The sequence below is a fragment of the Stegostoma tigrinum genome, chromosome 11 (genome assembly GCF_030684315.1).
Source record: "Stegostoma tigrinum isolate sSteTig4 chromosome 11, sSteTig4.hap1, whole genome shotgun sequence".
Taxonomy (NCBI): Eukaryota; Metazoa; Chordata; class Chondrichthyes; order Orectolobiformes; family Stegostomatidae; genus Stegostoma; species Stegostoma tigrinum.
Window position 1 is genome coordinate 47,670,885 of NC_081364.1, and position 25,643 is coordinate 47,696,527.

The window sequence follows — 25,643 nt, forward strand, 5'->3', positions numbered from 1 at the left end:
TTATTGCAGTGAAATAATTCAACTTGCAAGCTGTTGCGTCTTTTTCTCGTCTGACATCCACTTTCAAAGGTTCTCTTTATTCTAACAGTCCTCTATAATGAGAAACAAATTCTTGATTTTTTTTAAAAACTCCGATCCTTTATGTAAAAGTAAAAAAACATAATTCAGTGATTTTTATGTACCCGTTGTCAAGGAAGGAATCGTTTTCTTCACGTTTTATTAGTTTTTTTTTGGTTGTTTGAAAGGAATTTTTTTAATATTCAATTTTTTTTGAAAACAGTATATCTTAACCCCCTTAAAAAAACATGTCACTTTTATTTAGGCGATCGGAAATACCTAAATTAAACATGGGAGGGTCGGAGAGGAAGAGAAAGGAGCCGTGCTAAGGAGGTGTTTTTGACCCAATGTGGTTGTGCGGCGGTTCATCAGGAATCTGCCAGTTTGAATTGTGTATTTCTTGAATGGATGCTGGTAGTTACATACACGCAGAAGTGATCCAATAATTGTGTAACCATATAAATATGTTTTGACATAACAGAACAACAATGTCTTTTTTGACGTCACCTTTATTTTTAATCGATTATGTAAAACTCGAAATTCAGTATTTGTTCCCGTATTCAGAGACCCCCAAACTGTAGGTTAGCTTATGCCTGAATCCAGCACTCTGGCTCGGTGCCTGTTCCACAAGCCATGTCACTCACAGTCGCAAGAGATATAGCGCATTTTCACTCGTTATTCAATCACTGGGGAAGGTGATATTGCTCGAATCAAAGTCTTAAATCGGACGTGGGGCGGTAAAAGAAAAGCGGGTACCGGTTTCCGTTGCACCGGGACGCTTATATTTTAAAAAAGCAGATACGCTTGAGTACGGTCTTCAATATGTTCCGCAGTGCCCGTCTGCAGTGCTTGAAGGACGGGGAGAGGAAGATGCGTCGCTGATTGCTTGCCCCGATGGATCGAAGATACAGTGTGTGGGAGAGAACGCAGAGAGTTTGCTGCCAGATGCAGTTGCTGTTGTATATCTGGAGTGTGGGAGGTTGCAGGTTATGTAACCGGGGGAGTGCAGCGCTGCCTCAGGTGCTGCTTCGTGTGACGCGCGCGGGACTTTGGTGGGGTGTGGGGGGGTGGCTGTTGTGGTGGTGATGGAGGAGGAGGCGGCACGTGGTGCGAGCGCGTGCCTCTCTCCTCCCCGGTTTGCTGGCCGGCCGCGCGCCGTTTTTCAGCTCGCGCCGCGCCCACAGGTAGGTCCCAGCCGGTGCCGTAACGGTTGCTGCATCCCAACCATAACGGTATTCGCTGTAAAATATATCGTGTTTAAACGTCTCTCTCTCTTTTTCTTCCCCTCCCTCTCTTTCCTCTCCCCGGTTGCCGCAGCCTTTTGGTTTTCTCTCGGAGAGACATCGGCCCTTCCGGAGTGAAGCTGCCCATTCCCTTTGGAGAATCAGTGGTATAAAAGGTTCAGTTCTCTTTTAATCTGTCAAGGCGCTGACCCAACGTGACTGTTGTTAAAGTCGGCTGTTTTCAGGTTTGTGTTGATGTCTCGGTGACAGTTTAGCATGGGGGGGGGGTATTTTTGGCTGTTCCTGTAACCCCCATCCACCCCGTTTACAGTGCAACGTGACTGGTGCAGCTGCCATCCTCCCCCCCCCCCCCCCCCCCGCTTCGTGCTACAAATGCTAAAAGACCTGTATGTTCGAATCAAGTGTTTTGATTGTATTTTGGCACGGAGTAAAACATGATTTCTTTCTCTCTTTGAAATAAGCCTTCATTGGTGAATTGGAATGTTTTCTCTTCTTTTCTCTTTTACCCCCCCCCCCCCCCCAGCATTTTAAGAAGGATCCAGCAGGTTTGTAACCAGGAATTGGGAGTGGTGTATTGCCTTCTTCGGAAATCAAAAACGTGTAACTGTCAGGTTTAAGAGCACATGATTTTATCTTCAACAGAATGCTTTGGAACAGACTGAGGTTTATAGAATTGAAATGGTTTTAACGTTCGAGAAATTCTCATTTTGATGTTTTGAAAGACGTTAAAAAGAGCATTGTTAGGTATGAATTTGGAATGAATTCCGAATTACAGAGGAGGGAATTAGTTGTTTTCACACTTATTCCTACTACAGTTCATGAAAGGAGGGGTGTGGGGAGACGTCTGTTGCTGGCCCCCACAAGTCTCTAGACCAACGAAATTGCCACTACACTGCTTCCTCCCTCAGTGTAATCTACAATGCACTCCTTTTATTCCCCAAATAGACTAGTATTCCCTGATTTTCCAGAATTACAAACCAGCATTTTGAAACATTCTCAGTCCTCACTTTTTTTTAAACAGTAGCCTGTTGTTTGTCACGATAAAACTTGAGCATCCCAGCAGCTCAGGAACCATTCTGAAATTTAATTCTTCTGTATATTATACAATAAGACGCTAAATGGGGTGGAGGAACAAAGATCCGGGAAAACACAGACATCCATCACTAACAGTATCACGGCAGGTAGATAAGACCTCCCAAAGCCTGACAAAGTACTGGCCTGTGGATGAATAGTATTCAGAAGCAGTGGGTTTTGTTGAAAGTTTACGATGTTAATCTCCATAGATGATGTCTCACTTAGAATTTTTCTTATAGGAGGGACAATGAATGCCTGGTTATTGCCTACCACTTCTATGCAATTAAATATTGTACATTAATAAAGTGTCTCTACCTAAAAGGCTGCTTTGGCACAGCGGTTATAGCTCTAACTCTGAGCCGTGAGGCTCTGAGTTCAAGTGTTACATGCTTTAGAAGTGTGTCACAGCATATCTGAACAGGTTTATTTAAAAATATCTACAATTATCAGACATGACACAACTCTAAAATTAAAATTACTGATAAATCAGCCCACAGCAATTGAGCATAAGTATAAAATAGCTGCTAATAAATCAGTAAAGAATTTAGGAGAATATTCCCTGTATAGTGCTAGATGGGCTTTTAAGCATATAAGTATTAACATATTTGAGGGAAACTTGGAACAAACTTGAGAGTCATGGAAGAATAAAAGGACAGTGATAAGGAATAATTATACTGGGCAAAAACTTGTCCTGAATGTGAGCACTGATGGGTGGAGTGTGTCTGTGTTAAATTGTGTAATTATTTCTCAATTTCAATGCATAGCTATCCTGGAGCTTTCAGTCAGTGACTCTGAATTGCTTATCCATGCCTGTACACCATCCTCTGATCACAGTTCAGGCCAAACACCAAATTCCCTTTGAGTTGATGCTTGTGTTGCTGCAAAGAAACAATGATCATAAACATAAAATCCATACTCAATAAACAAAGTGGATTTCAACTAAACATTTACACATTCCCTTTTAAAGGAATTATTAATTTTGCCTTCACAGAAACAGACCCTCTGGTCCAACTCATCCATGCTGACCAGGTTTCTATTTGCCTGTATTTGGCCATTATCTCTCTATACTTGCCCTATCGATGTACCCATCCAAATGTCCATTAAATGTTATAATTTTATCTGTCTCTACCACCTTCATTGGCAGCTTATTCACACAATTTGGCATAAATTTGGTAAATGTTGCCCCAGGTTCATTTTAAATCTTGCCCTTTCACCTTAAACCCATGGCCTCTAGTTTTGGACTCCCATACCCTGAGGAAAATGACTTTGGCTGTTCACCTTATTTTTGCCCCTCATGAATTTATAAACCTCTATAAGGTCACCCCTCGGCCTCCTATGCTCTAGAGCAAAAGGTCTCGGCCTATTTAACTTTTCCTAACTCAAACCTTCCGGTCTCAGTAACATCCTTGTAAAATTTTTGCACCCTCTCTAGTTTAATAACATCCTATAGCAAGGTGACCAAACTTGTACGCACTACTCCAAATGTGGCCTTACCAATGTCTTCTACAGTTGAAACATGATATCCCAACTCCTGTACTCACTGCTCAGACCAATGAAGATAAATATGTCAAATACTTCTTCAGCACTCTGTCTACCTGTGACGCTGCTTTCAAGGAATTATGTATCTCTACAGGTGTCTGTTTGACAGTGCGTCCCAGGACCCTACCAATAACCATATAAGTCCTGCCCTGGTTTGTCTTGCCAAAATGCCATGCCTCACATGCATCTGAATTAACCTCCATCTGCCATTCCTTGACCCAGTGGATCAAGTTGTACTCTTGGATAAACATCTGTCCCCTATATCACCAATTTTGGTGTCATCCACAAGCTTGCTAACCATACCTCTTGTATTCTCATCCCAATTGTTTATGTAAAGGACGGACAGCAGTGGACTCAGCACTGATTGTTGTGGCATACCTCTGGTCATAGGCCTTCAATCTAAACAACTGTACTGCCACCCTTTGTCATTACTGTCAAACCAATTTAGTATCCAGTAGGCTAGCTGTCCCTGGATCTCCTGTCATCAAACCTTACTAACCAGTGTGCCATGCAGAACCTTGTGGAAAGCCTTGCTAAATTCCATGTAGACAATGCCTGCTGTTCTGCCTTCACCTGTCGTCTTGATCACTTCTGAATCCTCTAGCACTGTGCAGCTAGAAATCAAAACTTCATTTAAGTATATTAACTGTGCCTCAGAATTTTTAAGTTCAAGATCATTTTCTGTTTCCTGCAGTGCAAACAAGTTGAATGCTATACATCTGTTTTCATGAATAAGTTTTATGTCCTCAACCTGACTTCACAATTTGCCTAAATATGATTGTGGTAGGATTTAAGTCTAACAATCTCTGTGAATGACATAGGCAAAGAAACTAAGAGTAAAGAATCAAGGTTTACAGGTGATGCAAATTGAGGTGAGAATACAAACCCGTGAGGAGGGCACAGACACTAGAAACGTGCAGGTTAAATGAGTGAGCAACAGGATGACAGATGTAGTCTAATGAGATTATTTATTCTGATGATAAAACAAGTAGGAACTGGAACACAAAATTAGCATATGTTTTATCTAACAAGTAGAAAGGCAAATAACATGTTAGCCTTTTCTGCAAGTTAGTTAGAGAAGAACAAGAAAGAGTTACTACAGTTGCACGTTAGTGAGACTACCTGGATTATCAGTTGGGCTTTGATCTCCATGCTTTAGGAAGGATCTACTTGCATTGCAGGCAGTACAAGGAAGTATTACTCGATTTGTTTCTGGGATGAGTGTGCTGCTCTGTCATGAGATGGAAGGAAAATTAGGCCTGTAGGCCTTGGAGTTTAGAAGAATGTGAGGTGGTCTTCTTGAAATATGCCAGATTCTGAAGGATCATGATAGGGAAGACACATGTGGTTGCCACTAGCTAGGGGATCTAGACAAAGAGGACACCATCTTGGAACACAGCACTGATCATTTAGAATATGAATTGTTGAATTTTATAGATAAATAGCTTGCCGGACAAAGGAGTCTCAGTTTCCAAGGGCAGTCGGGGAAATGGAGTTGAGACTATGATCATATCAGCCACGGTCTTGTCAAATTGCAAAGCAAGCATTAAGAGATGGATGGTCTGTTCCCTGTTAATTTTCTGTTTCTATGATTGAGATGAGAAGGTTCCTCACTAGAGTTGTTAATTTTTGGAATTCTTTACCGTAGAGAGTTGTCGTGGAGTTTAATTTAGATAAATGTAAGGAATTGCATTTTGGTAGAACAAACAAGGGCAGGACTTCTACAGTTAGAAGTAGGGTCTTGAGTAATGTAGTGGAACAGAGACCTTGGGATTCGGTACATAGTTCTTTGAAGTTTGCATCATGTGGGCAGGGTTTTTAAGGTGTTTAGCGTGCTTGTTTTACTACTCAGATCTTTTGAGTATAGGAGTTGGGATGTCATGCTGAGGCTGTAGAGGATGTCAGTGAGGCCTCTTCTGGAGTACTGTGTCCAGTTCTGGTCACCCTGTTATAGGAAAGATATTATTAAGCTGGAAAGGGTTCAAAGAAGATTTACCAGGATGTTGCCAGGAATGGAGGGTTTGAGTTATAAGCAGAAGCCAGGTAAGCTGGGACTCTTTTCACTAGAGTGTAGGAGGTTGAGGGGTGACCTGTAGAGATTTATAAAATCATGTGTAGATAAGGTGAATGACGGTTTTCCCTAGGGTGAGGAATATTGAGACTAGGTAGCATATTTTTAAGGTGGAAGGTGAAAGATTTTAAAAAGACATGGGGGCAACATTTTTATATGGACTAGTTTGCTCGTGTATGGAATGAACTTCTAGAGGAAGTGGTGGATGTGGGTACAGTTACATGTTTAAAAGAAACTGGGATAAGTATATGAATAAGCGATGTTTGGAGGGATAAGGGCCTGAAGCAGGCAGGTGGGGCTAGTTTAGTTTGGGATTATGTTCAGCATGGACTGGTTTGATCGAAGGGTCTGTTTCCATGCTGTACGGCTCTGACTATGCTGTCTGTGTTTCGAACGTATTTGGATTTTAAGTGTCAGGGAATTGAGGGGTATGGGGAGAGGCAGGAAAGTGAAGTTAAGACCAGTGATCTGCTTTGCTAGTGAATGTGGACCAAGCTGTATGGTTTACTTCTCTTTCTTGTTCTTAAATTTAAGATGTACTTCACTAAAACTTTACAGAATCCACAGTTCTTTTCTAGTGAGGTCATTGCTGCAAGAATTCAATAAATATAAACCATTATAACGATTTCTCCTTTAGTATCAGCTCTCCTCCAATGCCAATTTTGTTTCTAATATCACTTGTATCTAATATCACTTTGCAATTGTAACCATGCCCACTAAACAGTGGCTTTCATGCCTTAAATTATTTAGTTGCCTTTGTTGTCTAGTTCAGTTTTCTAGGCTTCAGAAACTGCCAAGCACGTTTCACTCGCTGTACACTTTCCAGCCATGTCTATACTTCCCTTGGGTTTTGCAGTAGCTTTTCCATTTGTTTTTATTTATTTCTGTCTGTTTCCTGGTAGCTCAGATTGATTATACTTATTTCAGAAATTGGAACACTTGTAATGTTTGATTTGAGTAAAAAGTTTAATTAAATTTTTCGGTTACACTATTAGTCATCCGTTTATACCAGACATCACTCCATAGACAAGACTTCATATGTTGCAAATTATAATTACAATTCAAATTCAGTCACATTGTCTAAATCAATATGTTTGCATTTAAAATAATGGTGTGATTACAGATATAACTGCTCCCTGGTATGCTAATGTCACGTCAAAATTAGTTTTTTTTAAGATTGAAAAGCAAATAACACTTCTTGAAAATAAATTTTCTACTGCTGTATTAATCACATTGGGATATTTTAGACTAATTCATAAAAAATGGATTTGTTCCCAGCTCAGAAAAACCAACAGAATTATTTAACCCAGCCAATCTCAATTATTCCTTTATTTTGGTTTGGCTATAGAATTTGCCAATTTCACACATCTTGTGCTCTTGTCCGTTTACAGAAGTATATAACATTTTTCAAAATAGGTTTTAAGATTTGAGATGTTACATTGATGGTTATATCACCACAATTATTCTCTAGAGCAGTTTTCTCTATCCTTTTTGGTTAAACTATGAGTAGAAAGAGACATAACTGCCACCTCGCAACTGTCTCTTGGCCACTTTGAATCTATCCCACATATGCCTTGATACTATTCAGAGCAGCAGTTTTATTTCATGATCCTTGTCGTTCCTCAATGTATACATGAATGAAACATATTTCACATTTAACTTCTCTGAACAATACTTTGATAATTTGGCCATCTGTCAGGGGAGTGTTTTATAGAAAATGACAACACTGCTCTGCAAAATTGCTATTTGGCAATGTACATCTTCAGGAACAATGGGAAGGAAATTAAGATTAGGGATAATAGTTTCTTTAATGTTTGCTGACAAGCATTTTTGTTTTAATTCCTTGAAGTCAACTGGCAAACTCAGCATTTGTTGCCATCTCTTAAGGGACAGTCAAGTCCATTGCCCTCATGTACCACCCCAACCAACCTCTGCATACAACGCGTCATACTCCAACGCTTCCGCCATTTGCAATCTGAACCCACCACAAAAGACATTTTTCCATCCCCGCCCTCGCCTGCCTTCCGGACAGACCACTCTCTCCGGGACTCCCTTGTCCACGCCACACTCGCCTCCGTCCACGCCACACCCGGCACTTTCCCCTGCAACCGCAGGAAGTGCTGCCCCCACACCACCTCCCTCACCCCCATCCCAGGCCCAAAGATGACTTTCCACATCAAGCAGATGTTCACCTGCACTCCCGCCAATGTGGTATACTGCATCTTCTGTACCCATTGTGGATTCCTCTACATTGGGGAAACCAAGCAGAGGCTTGGGGAATGCTTTGCTGAACACCTACACTCAGTTCTATCTAAACAACTGCACCTCCCAGTCGTGAACCATTTCGACTCCCTGTCCCAGTCCTCAGATGACATGTACGTCCTGGGCCTCCTGCAGTGCCACAATGATGCCACCTGAAGGTCGCAGGAACAGCAACTCATTCCGTTTGGGACCGCTGCAGCCCTATGGTATCAATTTGGCTTTCGCACATTTCAAAATCTCCTCTCCCTGCCACCTCCCCGCCCCTGCACTGCATCCCAAAACCAGCCCAGCCTGTCCCCGCCTCCCTAACCTGTTCTTCTTCTCACCTATCCCCTCCTCCCACCTCAAGCCGCACCTCCCTTTCCTACTTCCTAACCTCATCCCGCCCCCTTGACCTGTCCGTCCTCCCCGGACTGACCTAACCCCTCCCTACCTCCCCACCTATACTCATCTCTACAGGCTCCATCCCCGCCCCTTTAACCTGCCTGTCTTCTCTCCGCCTATCTTCTCCTCTATCCATCTTCAGTCCGCCTCCCCATTTCTCCCTGTTTATTTCAGAACATCTCCCTATCCCCCCTTTTCTGATGAAGGGTCTAGGCCTGAAACATCAACTTTTGTGCTCCTAAGATGCTGCTTGGCCTGCTGTGTTCATCCAGCTCCAACCTTTGGTATCTCGGATTCTCCAGCATCTGCAGTTCCCGTTATCTCTGATACATGTAGGTCAGATCTGGTGAGGATGTCAAACTTCCTAAAGGACAGTAGTGAACCAGATGAGCTTTTATTACATTCCGCAGTAGTATTATGACTACACAAACTAGCCTTCAATTCCAGCTTTCTTTTTAATTAATTGAATTTAAATTCCAGCAGTTGCTGTGGGATTTGAATTTCTATCCTCAGAAAATTAGGCCAGCAATCCACGTGCCCAGACTAGTGACTTTACCATCTCCTTACAAATATTTTAAACATAATTTTAACATGATGTAATTTTTTTTAAAATTGAGGGTTATTTTCAACAAAGCAAAAATATCAGTCACACAGAAGTCACTTGATTTCTGGACAGCTAATTAATAGCAGGAGTTTGACACACAGTTATCATAACAGTGGTATTCTACACTTTTCAGTATCCCACTTTTTCATCGCAGTATTTGTGAAGAATGTAAGGTCATCGTTGGATTTTCAAATGCTGGTACAGAAATTAAATATAGTTGTTGTGTTGTGGTGCTCGGAATTCCAACTATTTTTAGCCACCCTATGCAGACACATCATGATTGATCTTCTGGCAGGTGGCACTTGATTCTGGACCTTCGTGCCCAGAGAAAGGGACATTGCTACTGCCCCTAGCTCCCAGACTTGTGTTATAATCTTTGCTAATTATAACTTATTGTATCAATTGATTTTGAAAATCTGATTAAATTCAAAATCATATCCAAACTCAAGCAATTGAATCTGAGGTGGCAAAATATATAGGATTAGGATATACTGCACTGGAAATTAGCATTTTTCTGGAGTTGTTGGTTGGTTCACCGAGCTGACTGGTTTTCTTGCAAACGTTTTATCTCCCTTCTAGGTGACATAGTCAGCACTGTGTAGCCTGTGAAGCGCTGTTGTTCTGTCCTGCTCTGAATTTATATGGTATTGTCTGTTCTGTCATTGGTGGGCAGTCTTGCTTCTGGCTTTGTACCGTAGTGATATATAGTTGGGGTCTATTTCAACGGTTATTGCTTGCATCAGTGGTTGAAAACCAGGCCTCCAGGAATTCTCATGCATGACTTTGCCTTGCTTGACCTAGGACTGTAAAATTTTCCCAGTCAAATTAATGTCTTGGAAAACAAGGTGTAGAGCTGAATGAACACAGCAGGCCAAGCAACATCAGAGGAGCAGGAAGGCTAATGCTTCGGGCTTCGGGCCTCGACCCTTCTTCAGAAATGGGGCAGGGGAAGGAGGTTCTGAAATAAATAGGGAGAAAGGGACAGGTGGATAGAAGATGGATAGAGAAGACAGCTGGAGAGGAGACAGACAGGCCAAAGAGGCGAGGATGGAGCTAGTAAAGGTGAGTGTAGATGTGGAGTTAGGGAAGAGATAGGTCAGTCCAGGGAGGATAGAAAGGTCAAGGGGGCGGGATGAGGCTAGTAGGTAGGAGATGGGGGTGGGGCTTGAGGTGGGAGGAAGGACAGGTTAGAGAGGCGGGGACGTGCTGGGCTGGTTTTGGGATGCGCTTGGGGGAGGGGAGATTTTGAAGCTTGTGAAGACCATATTGATACCCTTGGGCTGCAGGGTTCCCAAGCAGTATATGAGGTGCTGTTCCAGCAACCTTCGGGTGGCATCATTGTGCCACTGCAGGAGGCCCAGGATGGACATGTCGTCTGAGGACTGGGATGGGGAGTTGAAATGGCTCACAACTGGCAGGTGCAGTTGTTTAGTGTGAACTGAGTGTAGGTGTTCTGCAAAGTAGTACCCAAGCCTTCGCATGGTTTCCCTGATGTACAGGAGGCCACAACGGGAATAGCGCATACAGTATACCACATTAGCAGAAGTGCAGATGAACATCTGCTTTGTGTGTAAAGTCTTCTTGGGGTGAGGGGAGAGATGTAAGGGGCAGATGTTGCACTTTCTGTGGTTGCAGAGAAAAGGGAATCCCGGGGAGAGTGGTCCCTCCGGAAAGCAGATAAGGATGGGGATGGAAAAATGTCTTTGGTGGTGGGGTCAGATTGCAGATGGCGGAAGTGTCAGAGGATGATGCGTTGGATCTGGAGGTTGCTGGGGTGGTACTTGAGGATGAGCGGGCTTCTGTTTTGGTTGTTTTTACGGGGAGGAGATGTGAGGATGATTGGTGTGAAATGCAGGAGACATGATCGAGGGTGATCTTGACCATTGATTGGGGGGATGTTGCAGTCTTTGAAAAACAAGGCCATCTGAGATGTTCGGGAGTGGAATGCGTCATCCTGGGAGCAGATGCAGTAGAGGCAAAGGAATTGGGAATAGGGAATGGCATTTTTGCAGGAAAGTGGGTGGGAGGAGGTATATTCTAGGTTGCTGAGAGTCAGTGAGCTTGAAATGTATGTCGGTTTCCAAGTGGTTGCCAGAGATGGAAACAGAGGTCCAGGAATACGAGAGAGGTATCAGAGATGGTCCATTTGAACGTACGATTGGGGTGCAAGGTGTTGGTGAAGTGGATGAACTGTTTGAGCTTCTCGTGGGAGCATGAGGCGGCGCCGATACAGTCATCAATGTAACAGAGGAAGAGGTGGGGTTTCGGTCAACTGTAGCTATGGAAGAGGGTTTGTTCCACGTAACTTACAAAGAGGCAGGCATAGCTTGGGTCCATGTGGGTACCCATGGCCACCCCTTTTGTCTGCAGGAAGTGGGAGGAATTGAAAAAGTTGTTGAGGGTGAAGACAAGTTTGGCTAAGCAGATGAGGGGTGTCAGTGAAGAGGGACTGGTCGGCCCTGCGGGACAGGAAGAAGCGGAGGGCCTTTCGGCCATCTGCATGGGGAATGCAGATGTATGGGGATTGTTTTCAAATGAAACAAATTGATGTATTTCTGTGCATGAAAACCAGACAGCACAGTGAACCAACCAGCCAACAAATTCAATGCAATCCTTTGTTAAAATAACAGATCTTCGTTTAAAATATTAGCACTTTCTGGCACAAAGTGGTTGTGGCTAAAACATTAAATGTTTTCAAGAAAGAATTAGATATTGTCATTAGGGGTAAAGAAATCAGAGGGTATGGGGTGAAAGTGTGAACAGGATACTGATTTGTGTGATTAGCCTTGATCACAGTGAATGAAGATAGCCTATTCCTGTTTGAGTTTAGATTGACCAGATCCCTGTAATGTCTTAGGTTCATCTTGAGTATGGTGATGTTATTTCCACTTCCAAAGGTCCAACTGTGTAACAGTGGGAATACAGAAAAGTTAATTCTGCAATACCAAGCCAACCACCAGATATCAAAGGGTTCAATTCTAATGTACTTCATGTTTCAGTGATTTCTCACCCTCCTGAAGTTAATGGACCTTCTCAAATGATCATGTACATTCTAATGAGGCACAGGATAGACCAAAAGAACATCAACTGTCATTGTTTGTACACCTGTTAAAAACGAGCCATGTCCTTGGGGTCTTTCATTTCAGTGCATGTGCTGATGTTGCTAGGGAGTTCTGATGCTTTATTATATAAATACAAATTTGGGAGATGAACCAGATGTTGGGAGCATGGAAGAAACTGGACTGACAGAAGTGACATTGAACTGAATCTACTTAATACGAAGACAAACTAATGAGTGAATCAATAGCTTAGACTGTTTTATAGATGTGTGAACAAATGAGTGTCACTACCTTATCTTCATGCCATGGACTTAGAGCTCTATCTCCGATTCCATGGCACTGGTCTCACAGATCCCAGTCCAATGAGTAGGACAAACTCCCTGATATAGTAATATTATTCTGTTTACATACTGTATCACCATTTTGTAGTACTTTCACTACTTTCCAGACATTCCATCATGCAGGAAACAAGTTGAAAACAAATCTCTCAGGTGGCTCCTTGTTAACTACCTAAAGACTGGTTTCTACAGACAGTCAAGATAATGCAGTTACATTCCAGCCAAACCTATTTTCGTGCATTTTTCCACTTTATTCATTTGCTGTTTGCCATGAGCATTCAACCCTTAATGGCTTGGTTTGATGACGTCATTTTTCAGCCCAACATTACACCATGTCAGTTGTGATTATATCTGGTTTCTTGACTTATATTTATAAATTCTCATAGTCGTCTTCCATCTTGCCACAACATATTCTAGTAGGCGTGCATTCGGTTCCCACATAATTCTTCTGAATCCAATCTGCACCATTTTTCTCCCTCCTTCAACATAAGAAGTGGGACCTTGTGTAATTTTGACCCTATCCTCTGGAATTCTGTTAACATACCTTCCACTACCTGTTTGATCAAATTATGAACAGATTGTTCAGACTGCTGCTGTCTCTTTACAAAAAAGAAACATCATACATCCAACGAGTGTCCATAATAGAAAATACATCACACTCCTTCCACGATTAGAGATTGTAAGATCTTGGAGTAGATTTGTAGTTCTGGTTGTGGGTGTTGAGGTTCGTTGGCTTGCTGAACTGGTTTGTTGTTCCGCCTGATTGTAAGAACTGCTGTTGCTGCAGTTAGAGATAATGCAGTGTGGAGGTGAAAAACAGCAGGCTAAGCAGCATCAGAGGAACAGGAAAGTTGACGCTTCGGGTCCGGAACCTTCCTCGGAAATGGGGAGGAGGAAGAGAGTTGGGAAAGACGATGGGTGGGGCTTGGGAAGGTAAGTGGGATGATGATAGGTAGCGAGTGGTGGGGATTAGTTAGTGAGGTGGGAGGGGCATTTAGGTGGAAGAGAAAATGGACAGTTTGTGTTGGGTCAAGGAGGTAGGGATGAAAGGAAGGAGTGGTCATGGGATGAGGCCGGGGCTGGGGAGATTTTGAAACTGGTAAAATCTACGTTTAGACCCTTGGCTGTAGACCCCTGAGGTGGAATATGAGGTACTGCTCATCCAGTTTGCAGGTGGTGTCATTGTGACACTGGAGGAAGGCCAGGATGGACATGTCTATTCCTATTTATCCACTTATTTATGTCCTTATTTTGGAGGTCCCTTCCCTCTCCCTATTTCTGAAGGGTCCTGACCCGAATCGTCAACTTTCCTGCTCCTCTGATACTGCCTGGCCTGCTGTGTTCCTCCCTTCTACAATTGGGTGCTTTGTAAGGTAGAAGAAGAAATATGCAGGCAAATTTGGAAATTAATAAATAAACCATGGACGATGGCAGCTACTCTGATTAATTGGACAGAGGAGGCAGTTAAAGGGGAAATGGAAATTCTGAGAAGTGTATAGGATTCTGTTGTAACCTAATCTGTGAAAAGCTCAACCAGTGATTTTACGATTGGATTGAGTAGTAAGGAATGAAGCAGAACAGGCAAGAGAAGTAAAAGGAAAATATTTCAGCAATAATTAATATAATATACTTTAAGATGATTGCAAAGGACTTGATGACAAAAACCAGGTTGTCAGGTTGGAATAACACTTCAGATCTGAGAATAGAACTTGTTTGGAGGAGAGCTAAAATGAGAACAGCATTGGCAAATGACTACATAAATAACAGTAGAAAATGGTGTTCACTAAAACGCAGGAAAAAAAACTTGTTTTTCCAAAAGGAAAGGACAAACAATACTAGTGGAACTCTGTGAATCAGTAAATATAAAAGAGCACATTTAATGTTTTTAGAAAATAAGCATAAAGGCATATCAGTTAGAAAGGCATGCTTTTGATGGAAATGGGACCATTACAAGATAGACAGTGTAATACTATTTATGATAATTAGTGTCAGAGATATTGAATAATTATTTTGCTTAACAAAAGATATGAACAAGGTATATCTGCCATTGAATGGTGAGTTGAGTAATGAGAACACATGTATTAAACAAATTGAATTCAAGATAACAACCCAAATGTATTCAGTTTGTTTGTTTATTTTTAAAGAATCTAGAGCAGAAGTATCAGACATTTCTACTCCGATGTGACAATTTGTAAGAAGGTGGTATAGTGGCAGAGGGCTATTTAATAGCTAATTCGTACATGACAAAAGGGGACTCGATATGCCCAGGGAATTAAAGGTGAGTCAGTGTAACATTAGTGTTGGGATAAACATAGACATTCTACTCTAGTAAGCATTCCATGAGAAATATGATAATGCAAAGCCAGCATTGAATTTAAGGGAAACACTTACTTGACCATTTTCATTGAAATTGTTGAAGTAACTGGGTAGTTATGGATAATGCAGAAAATGCATTTCTGTACTTCAACTGTCATTAATGAAATGCCTCATGAATAAGGTCAGAGAATGTGGGATCAGAGAACAATTGATAAAATTGGTTTAAAGTTGGCTTCAGGACAATCAAGGGTTTCCTTCCCTAAAGGACACTAGTGAACTGGATGGGTTTTTCCAACAACCAGCAATGGATTCACGGTCTTCATTAGACTCTTAACTCCAGATATTTGTTGAATTCATTCAGCTGCTTTGGCAGGTTTGAACCCAGGTGCCCAGAGCATTACTACCTCTCTGGATTAACAGTCCAGTGATAATACCACTAGGCCATTGCCTCCCCTCTAATACCAGTACTGCTCATGATTTTCATTAATTTGAATTTTAGAGTGGGGCTGGGGTTTGGTGGTGTAAAGATGTTTGAGGCTGAAGAGAATTTCAACAAATCAAGAACAAATGAAATTCAACACTGAAATGATTTGAAGGTTCAAATAAGGAAAAAGTGGGTTTGATTTAATTGGTTTTATGGAGATTTGAGTCCAGGGTGACCAGGATTTGGAACAAAGTATTCAGAAATTTTCATCACTGAAGAAGAATTGTTAGAGAGGAAAGGAGGTGAGGGAGCACTGTTATTATAGGACAGGATCTACACGTTAGTGAGAGGGGATCATTGTTTGAAGCATCAAGATGGAGAATGAGTTTGGGCGAGCTAAGACAAAATGGGCAGAAAATATTGGTGTGAGTTTTTTATATGCCACCAAACTATTGTGGTAATGTTAGCAAGATATAAATCAAGAAGTTAAAGCTGCAAGTAATCAGACTTAAAAAGTAAGAATTGACTTCCCTTTCATACGTACTGGGTAAATCTGATTAGTGCCAATGCTGTGGAGAATGTCTGTCTGTCTTTCTGGAGTTTACGTGGGTTTCTGGATCAGTACATTGAGGATCCAGCTGGATATTGGCAATATTTTGTATTTAGCATTATGTCATCAGAAGGGGCTAATTCATTACCTTGTTATAAAGGAATCATTTAGAAAATAGTAACCCCAATCTGATGAGAATTTTACATTAAGTTTGAAAGTGATCTATTTCAGAATGAGCTGTGAGTCCATATCTGAACAAAGGGAACTGAAGGTATGAAGGGGCGAGATGGCTGTGGTTTTGAAAATATGTTAAATATTTGAGAGACTGGCAATGGCTAGTATTTTTAAAAAGTATTACATGGTCTCTAATGGATCTGCATTCTTCTAAGACACACAAACCTGACAGGAAAAGTGGATTTACTGTAATTAACCAAAGTTAAACATTGCATTCAGTCAAAACAATTAGCTTGTAACAATGCCAGTAAGTGATAAGGCTGAGGATTGGGATCAATTTAAAATCCAGCAAAGGATGACTAAGAAACTAGTAACGGGAAAAGAGAACGGGAAAGTGAACTAGCAACTAAATTAAAGATAGACTGTAAAAGTATTGTTATGCATACAGAAAGTAAAAGATTAGCAAAATCAAATGCCCTTTACGGGTGGAGACAGATTAATTCATAATGGAGAATGGAGAAACAGTGCTCAAGAAAGAAATGTTTTTTGCCTGTCTTCACTAAGGATGGTATAGAATGTCGTCCAGAATGAGTCAAGGAATTTGTAAAAATGTGAAATTGAAAAAGTTTGTGTCAATAATGCAGTCTAAAATAGCCTTATTCTGATCGGATTGAACTTTGTGGGTTAAATAAACTAAACAATAAAGTATTAAATGAGGGAGCTATTATAACAAATGTATTGATTATCTTTCAGAATTCTATAGATTGGCTACTTTCCAGTCTGGAGGAACCATTTTACAATGTGCCCAAGACTGGCTACTTAGAGGGTTGGAGAGATAAGACAGAACTAAAGACCAGTTAGTTTGACTTCAGTAGTATTGAAAATATTAATTTATAAAAGGTGTGATAACAAAGCACTTAGAAAATGACCGAACAGAATCAACATGGATTTATGAGAAGGAAAATAGTCAGAATAAACCAATTTCAAGATGGCAGGTTATTACCAGTGAAGTACTAGAAGGATCTGTACTTGGATGTATGCCCAAATGTTCAGGACACAAAATTAGGTGCAAAATAGGAGTAATGGAGAGGCTGCAAGTCTTCAAGGAAATTTTTTTCCCTTTATTATTCACTAATGGGATGAAAGTGTTACATTATAGGCAGCATTTATTGCCCATCCCTAACTTCCCTGAGGGCAGCTGAGAGTCACCGACATTGCTGTGAGTCTGGAGTCACTTGTAGGCCAGACCAGGGAAGGATGGCAGTTTCCCGTCCTAAAGGACCAGATGAGCCAGATGGGTTTTTCCAACAGTTGACAATGGATTCGTGGTCATCATCAAAACATCTGGAATTAAGAATCTATTGAATTCAAATTCCACCTCTGCCATGGCAGGATTCAAACCCAAATCCCCGGAATGTTATCTGGGTCTCTGGATTAACAGTCTAATGATAATATCACTGCTGTCGCCCAACGGATAAGAACATGATGGCACGGTGACTCAGTGGTTAGCACTGCAGGACTTTGGTTTGATTCCATCCTTGGGCAACTGTCTGTGTGGAGTTTGCACATTGTTCTCATGCCTATGGGTTTTCTCTGGGTGCTCCGGTTTCCTCCCACAGTCCAAAGATGTGCAGTCTAGGTGGATTGGACATGCTAAATTGCCTGTAATGTTCAGGGATGTGTAGATTAGGTGGGCTATAGGGGGATAGGTCTGGGTGGGATGCTGTGTAGGTCAGTGTGGACTTGTTAGGCTGAAGGGCCTGTTTCCACACTGTAGGGATTCTATTTAAAAAAAAGACAGTTGGAATATAATGTAAATGAGTGAAGTTATCCACTTTGGTTAAAAAAAACAGAAATGCAGAGTATTTCTCAAACAGTGCAAAGTTAGAAAATGTTGATTTCCAAAATAACTTGGGTGTTCTTGTTTGTGACTCACTGAAGCTAGCACGCAGGTGCAGGAAGGAATTAGAATGGCACGTGATATGTTGGCCCTCATTACAAGGGAATGTGAGTACAAGAGTAAAGATGTCTTGCCACAGTGGTATTGAGACTGCACCTGGAGTATTTTGTACAGTTTGATCTCCTTATTTCAGGAAGGATGTTCTTGCTATAGAGGGATTTATAGCAAGACGTTCATCAGAATAATCCCCAGAATGGTGAGATTGCTATTTGGTGACGTTCAGTAAACTGGTCTTGTATTCCCTGAAATTTCAGAGAGCTGATCTCAGTGAAACTTACAAAATTCTTAATAGGGATAAGCTTGGGATCTTTCACTTTGCTGGTGACTCTAAAATATGGGGACACAATCCCCATAAAATAGGACAGGCCGGTTAAGACTGAGAAGAGGAATTTCTTCACTCAAGATTGTGAACTTCTTAAAATTTTGTAGAAGTTTGATAATACAGTATATTGGATTATAAACACATAAATCAATCAAAGGTGTCCTATAGATTGACAAGACCATATGTGACACTGCTTGACCTGGAAGGAGTGTGGTAGGAAAAATTTTTAATCTCTAAAATATGAGTGAAGTTAATTGTTTTTAATAACGTTTGAGAAAAATTTTAAGTTTGCATGAACTGTAACTGGATCAATTGTAATTTTCGTGGGAAATAAATACCATTACAGCCTGGCAACCTTTTTCCTGCAACAAGTACCATTAAGAAAAGTTAATGTGGGTGGCAAAAAAGCATGCTACAACAGAAAGGAGAGCTATAAACAGCAGAGCTTGAGGTCAATGTGATCAGTGCACAGATGAAGACACAAGGAGAAGAGATTTCTTTTGTTTGTTGGATAAGGATACAGGAATGCTTGGAGATACTCTGAAAGTTGACTAACAAATTCTAAAGCCTGAAAAGTTGTGTGCATAGCTTGGAGATGCTAAAGGATTGGGTGTTGTTCCAGAAGTGGCCTTGAACTGGGACGTTATTAGTCAGTTTAAAAAGAACTCTAAAGCTGCACTGAGAGGATGAGACACTGGCTTCACAGATTTTAGAAAAAAGTGCTGGAGAAACTCGGCAGGTCTACCAGCATCTGTGGAGAGAAACAGTTAATATTTTGAGTCCAATGTGACTCATTTAACAGGTTCATAGAAATGTGCCTTGCCTACAGTGGTTGTACTTGTGAAACTGAAAGGTGAAAGCTTTTGTCTGATCGGACTCTGCATGAGCACTGTAATTGTTTGTAAAGTGTACCTTTATAGTTGCTAAAATGAAATTTACTGCCTCATTTTGAGATGAAAGCTACAAAAAGTAGAATTTCATGAGGGTGTTATTCAGCAAATGTGATTTATTTTGTACAGTTGCCTTACAGGGATAGTAACTCAGAAAAGAAACCAAGATATTATTTCTAGACTGCTCAGATTGCAACATTAACAAAAATTTGAATTCTCACTGACTCAGGATCATACAAGATTTCACATACAATAAAGTCAATGTGAACTAAACATTGAGAAGTTATATTGGACTTAAAGTTTCAACTTTTTTTCTATCTCTCAGCTCTTGCAAGAGATGGCAAATGAGACGAGATTTTAAGATATCTGGTCATCATGGATGAGTCGAACCAAGGGGTCTGTTTCTGTGCTGTATTTCTCTATGATTCTATGACCATCGAGTTTTGAGAAGATTTGTAGCTCAAGTTCAGGTTGTGGATGTGAATTTGCTCGCTGAGCTGGAAGGTTCGTTTTCAGACGTTTCATCACCATTCTAGGTAACATCATCAGTGAGCCTCCGGTGAAGCGCTGGTGTTACGTCCCGCTTTCTATTTATCTGTTTAGGTTTCCTTGGGTTGATGATGTCATTTCCTGCGTTGATGTCATTTCCTGTTCTTTTTCTCAGGGGATGGTAGATGGGCTCGAAATCATTGTGTTTGTTGATGGAGTTCCGGTTGGCATGCCATGCTTCTGGGAATGCTCGTGCGTGTCTCTGTTTGGCTTGTGCTATGATGGATGTGTTGTCCCAATCAAATTCTACGGACTACCAAAAATTCACAAACCAGGAGCCCCCCTCAGACCCATAGTCTCGCTTCCTGGAACACCAACCGACAGATTAGCCAAGGAACTACACCATAGACTAAAACACCTAGTAGAAGACTCACGCCACTCCATTCACTCCACCCAAGAATTCCTGAACACCATCAAAGACGCCAAGATAGAAGAGGATGAAATAATGGTCTCCTTTTGACATAACAGCCCTGTTCACATTCATCAACATCAACCTGGCCAAAGAAACACTGACTACACTATGAGAAGAACCAAAGACTCCAGACACCACCAACCTCATCAGCAATGACAACATCATCAAGCTAGTGGACTTATGCCTTACCACCCACTTCACTTTCAATAACAAAACCTACAGACAAACTGACGGAACACCCATGGGATCTCTGATATCAGGTTTCTTAGCTGAGGCAGTAATGCAGAGACTGTAACAAGCAGCTCTGCCAATCATCCAACCCAAACTTTGGGTCCGCTACATGGACGACACCTTTGTCATGCCGAATCAAAATAAATTAGAGAAAACATTCAAGACCAGCAATAATACCCTTATTGGCATAACATTCACAAAGGAGGAAAACAACAACAAACTACCATTCCTAGATGTCACAGTAGAGCAAACAGTCAATGGGGAACTTCAAACCAGCGTCGACAGGAAAACAACACATACGGACAAAATACTGAACTACAGAAGCAACCATCCCAACACCCACAAACGAAGCTGCATTAGAACATTATTCAACGAGCTACCACACACTGCAGCACAGAGGAACTACGAAGAGTAGAAGAAAATCACCTATACACCGTATTCAAAAAGAACGGGTACCCAATGAACACAGTCCGCTGATTTTTTTATTTTTCTCTCAGCAACAAACCCAAACAGACAAAATGTGCCCAGAAACCAGAACCACTCTCCCCTACATCAAAGACATCTCGGAAATGACTGCCAGACTACTCAGACCTCTTGGCATCATGGTAGCCCACAAACCCACCAACACACTATAAAATGAACTTGAACTTAAAAGACCCTATACAGACAACAAGCAAAACGAACGTCATCTACAAAATACCTTGCAAGAACTGTGACAAACTCTACATTGGACAAACAGGCAGAAAGCTAGCCACCAGGATACATGAACATCAACTAGCCACAAAATGACATGACCCACTATCACTCGTATCCTTACATACAGATGAGGAAGGACACCACTTTGGGACAACACATCCATCCTAGGACAAGCCAAACAGAGACACGCACGAGAATTCCTAGAAGCATGGCATTCCAACTGGAACTCCATCAACAAACACATTGATTTGGTGCCCATCTACCATCCTCTGAGAAAAAGAACAGGAAATGGTATCACCAACCCAAGGAAACGTAAACAGATAAATAGAAAGCGGGACATAACACCAGCGCTTCACCGGAGGCTCACTGATGATGTTACCTAGAATGGTGATGGATTGTCTGGGAACGAACCTTCCAGCTCAGTGAACCAGCTTACGTCCAGAACAAAATAAAAACCCACTCTTTTGTGGACCGAGAAGAGGAGAGCGTGACTGTGTTAGAGGATTTAGGAAGACGTCAGGTTGGCTGTGCACCCTTGCAACCGGTGATCAGAGGAGCAGCCAACCTGCAACAATGGCTGCAGCAAGTGCTCGTGTCCCGGGTCAGGGGGTCCGGAACACCATCCGCGTTTCCGTGAAGAAGGTGGATGAAGGTGCACCTGTGGACCGCACCTTCTTCATTAAGAGGGTCCTATTGGACTGTTGTGGATTCGCTGCTGCTGACGTTTACTGCCTGCAGGATTTCCCTGGAGGAGGTTTCTACGATGTAACCTTCAGGAGCACCAAGCTTTGCAAGCGCTTCCTGGAGGTTTTTAAGGAAAAAGGTGGTGAGGGTCCCCCTCTCTGTACTGATCGCCGTCCCTCTGTTCGTGCTGCCGGTGCAGAGGAGCCGTATGGTCACTGTACGCATGTACAACCCGCATGTGCCAGCAGCTGATTTCCTGACCTTCCTTGGAAGGTACATGAAGGTGGAAGGGGACCCAACCAACATAATGGACCCCTTCGGGATCTGGACAAGTAAGAGGCACGTCAGGGTGACGATGAGGACGGGCGCGGACGGGAACATCATACACCCACCTTCCAGCTTCGCAATCGGTGGGAGCAAGGGCTACCTGACCTACACAGGGCAACCCAAAGTCTGCCATGCCTGTGGTAGGTCAGGTCACATGTTGGCCGACTGCAAAGTCACCATGTGCAGGAACTGCAGGGAGGAGGGACACCTTGTAAAGGATTGCCCAAAGGAAAAAAGTTGCACCCTTTGCGGGGAAGCGGGCCACATCTACAGGGCATGCCCGCGGCGGGGTCCACCCAAGCCCAGGTCGCTGGCAGGGGCAATGCAGGGCAAGCCCCCCCCCCCTCCCCTAGAGGAGAGGAAGGCACCAGGCCCCTGCAAGGACGACACCCCCCCGGGGTGCAGGAAGTCCAGGTTGTGCAGGAGGGACCAGCCCCGCAGGATGGACCCGAGGCCAGCAAAGCGCCCCTGCGGGCTCTGCTTCCCCCGACAACCCAAAGTCGATGGAGGACACGACAGGTGACTCAGGGGAGTGGACAACGGTCCGGAAGGCGTGTCGGAGTTTCCTGCTCCGCAACCATCCAGTGGGAAGAGGCAGCTCCAGGGGGGCTATAAGTGCTCCTCTGACGAGGGAGATTCGGAGGAGGCCTGCCCAAAGCAGAAACTGAAGACTTCCACTGAGAAGGAAAGCAGCACCCCGCTTCCAGGGGACGGGAGGTATCCTGAGGTTCCCTCTGACACCCAGCCACGTGCCTCTGGCGCCCAGGAGGACCCTGGAACCTGCAGACGGGAAGCAGGAAACAATGTGCCCCCAACCTGACCCAGAGCCGGACTCTCCTCCCTCCTTACCCCCAACGGGGGGATGCCCCCCAGAAGGCAGCATGGACAGTTTCCTGAGCCCGGAGAGCATCCAGCAGTTTACCCAGGCAATGGGCATGAAGGGATAGATGGAGGGGCTGGACCTTGGACTCAGGGACGGTACTGCGATCACCCCCCTCAATGGGGGTACGAGTTGCGAGCGTTAATGTGCACAGCGTCAAGTCCACCGCAAGATGTGTGTCCATGTTGGCCTACCTGACCACCATCAAGGCAGACCTCCTGTTTCTGCAGGAGTGCGGGATACCGCAGCTCAGCAGGTACGGGAAATGGTCGGGGCCCTGGACCTGTGGGCCTTCGATCTGGTCCGGGGGGTAACGACTGTCGCTCCTCGGACCTGGCTGTTCTGCGGGCGTGCAACTTCACCATTTCTCAAGTTCAGGAGGTGGTGGGGGGACGCCTCCTAGTGGCTGATGTCACCGACAGGAACGCTCCCCTGAGGCTGGGCAACATGTATGCCCCAGCGGTACGGAGTGAGCGGTTGGCCGTCCTGCAGCGGCTTCCACCCCTGCTGGTTACGTCCAGGCCGGTCATCCTAGGCGGAGACTTCAACTGCATCATCGATGTAGATGGAAGATCCGGCGGGTGGGGGGAGTCAACTGGACGTCACGTCCAGATTCCTGATGGGCACGATGAAGGACACCAAGCTGCTCGATGTCTTCAGCACCCCTGCGGACAGAGCGCAGGAATTACACCTGGTCGTGGCCAGATGGGTCTATCCGCTCCAAGGATAGACTTCCTGTTTGTGCCACGGGCATTCTCAGTCACGTCCACCGGCGTCAAGCCGGTGTTCTTCTCTGACCACTACCTCCTGCTGGCCGACTGTCACTTACAGGACAACCAGCAGGCCGGCAAGGGGCCGTGGAAGCTCAACACGACTCTGTTGACCCCAGAGAACGTCGAGGAGCTGAAGAGGGAATATGCCGGTTGGAGAACCATGAAACTTCTTTTTGAGTCTCCCGGTGACTGGTGGGAGACAGTGAAGGAGAACATCAAGAGGCTCTTTGTCCTCGAGGGTGTTCGGCAGGCGAGAGAGAGGCGGGGAAAGCTGTCGCGACTCCAGAAAAGGATGCAGAACCTGCTCCTTCTGCTGTGGATGGGGGTCGATGTCACGGAGGACCTCCGCGAGGTGAGGGGCCAGCAAGCCTTGCTCTTCACCGCAGAGGCCTCCAGGATAATCTTCCGGTCCAGGGTCCGCTCCGTGGAGCAAGACGAGACGTGCTCGCGTTCCTTCTTTCAGAAGGTGCACAAAGAGAGCTCTGTGCTTAGCCGGTTGAAGGAGGACAATGGCTCGGTGACGTCATCTTGGCCCGACATTTTGAGGATCAGCAGGTCCTTCTATGCCGGACTGTACGATGCGAAGCACACGGACAGCACGGCCTCCAAGTTGTTCCTGTCGTCTATCACGGAGGTATTAGATGACGGCACGAGGGAGTGGCTGGACCGGCCGATATCCCTGGACGAACTGACCAGAGCCCTCAAGTCCTTGGAGAGGAATAAGACTCCTGGGAGCGACGGCTTACCAGTCGAGCTGTATTCTGCTCTGTGGGACCTGGTCGGCCAGGACCTGCTGGAGGTGTACGATAGTGTGCTTTGGGCAGGGGAAATGTGCAAGTCCATGAGAAAGGGCATCATCACCCTCATTTACAAGAGGAAGCGGGGAGAGGGAAGAAATTAATAATTGGCGTCCCATTTCACTATTGAACATGGACTACAAAATCCTGGCCAAGGTCATAGCCAACTGGGTCAGGTCTGTCCTGGAGTCGGTGATTCACCCTGACCAAGCCTGGGCCGGGCAGAAAGATCGCTGAGAGCCTCGCGCTCGTCAGGGATACGATTGTCTACGTGCAGGACAGGCGGGTGGACACCTGCCTCGTCAGCCTGGACCAGGAGAAGGCCTTTGACAGGGTCTCTCATGCTTACATGAGGGACGTCCTCTCCAAATTGGGGTTCGGGGAGGGCATCCGCAATTGGATCCGGCTGCTCTACACCAATATCGTTAGCACAGTCTCGATCAACGGGTGGGAATCGGACAGTTTTCCCATCAGATCTGGAGTCAGGCAAGGCTGCCCGCGCTCTCCTGCCTTGTTCATGTTCTGTGTGGAGCCCTTCACCGCATTTGTCAGAAAGGATGTGAGCCTGAAGGGCGTGACTATCCCAGGCAGTGGAGGCCTTCAGGTCAAGACCTCCCTTACATGGACGATGTCGCCGTCTTCTGCCAATCGTCGGTCGGTGAGTAGGCTGTTGGACATCTGCGGCCAGTTTGAACTGGCTTCGGGTGCCAAAGTCAATAGGGGTAAGAGCGAGGCCATGTTCTTCGGGAACTAGGACGACCGCTCCTTCATCCCCTTCACCGTCAGGACAGACTACCCGAAGGTGCTGGGTGTTTGGTTTGGTGGAGCTGGGGCATGCACTAAGATTTGGGAGGAACGTATCACCAAACTGAAGCAGAAACTGGGCAGGTGGATGCTCCGGTCCCCCTCCATCGTGGGAAAGAACCTGGTTGTCAGGTGTGAGGGGCTTTCGGTACTGTTGTGTGTGGCACAGGCCTGGCCTATTCCCTGGACCTGCGCTGCTGCGGTCACCCGGGCCATCTTCCA

The 25,643-nt window shown here is 44.1% G+C and overlaps 1 protein-coding gene across 5 annotated transcripts in view; it reads left to right on the forward strand.

Moving 5' to 3' along the window:
• The first annotated feature begins 641 nt into the window (after window positions 1–641).
• prickle2b (prickle homolog 2b) overlaps window positions 642–25,643 on the forward strand; it is a 301,893-nt gene continuing 276,891 nt past the window's right edge. The window contains exons 1-2 of one of the 5 annotated variants that reach the window (XM_048547909.2): window positions 642–1,077; window positions 1,375–1,525. The gene's annotated coding sequence lies outside the window, so the exon portion shown is untranslated. Of the gene's footprint in view, window positions 1,078–1,142; window positions 1,526–25,643 lie in introns of those variants that run through there. The other 4 variants (XM_059649935.1, XM_048547910.2, XM_048547912.2 and 1 more) reach the window with 4 other exon arrangements.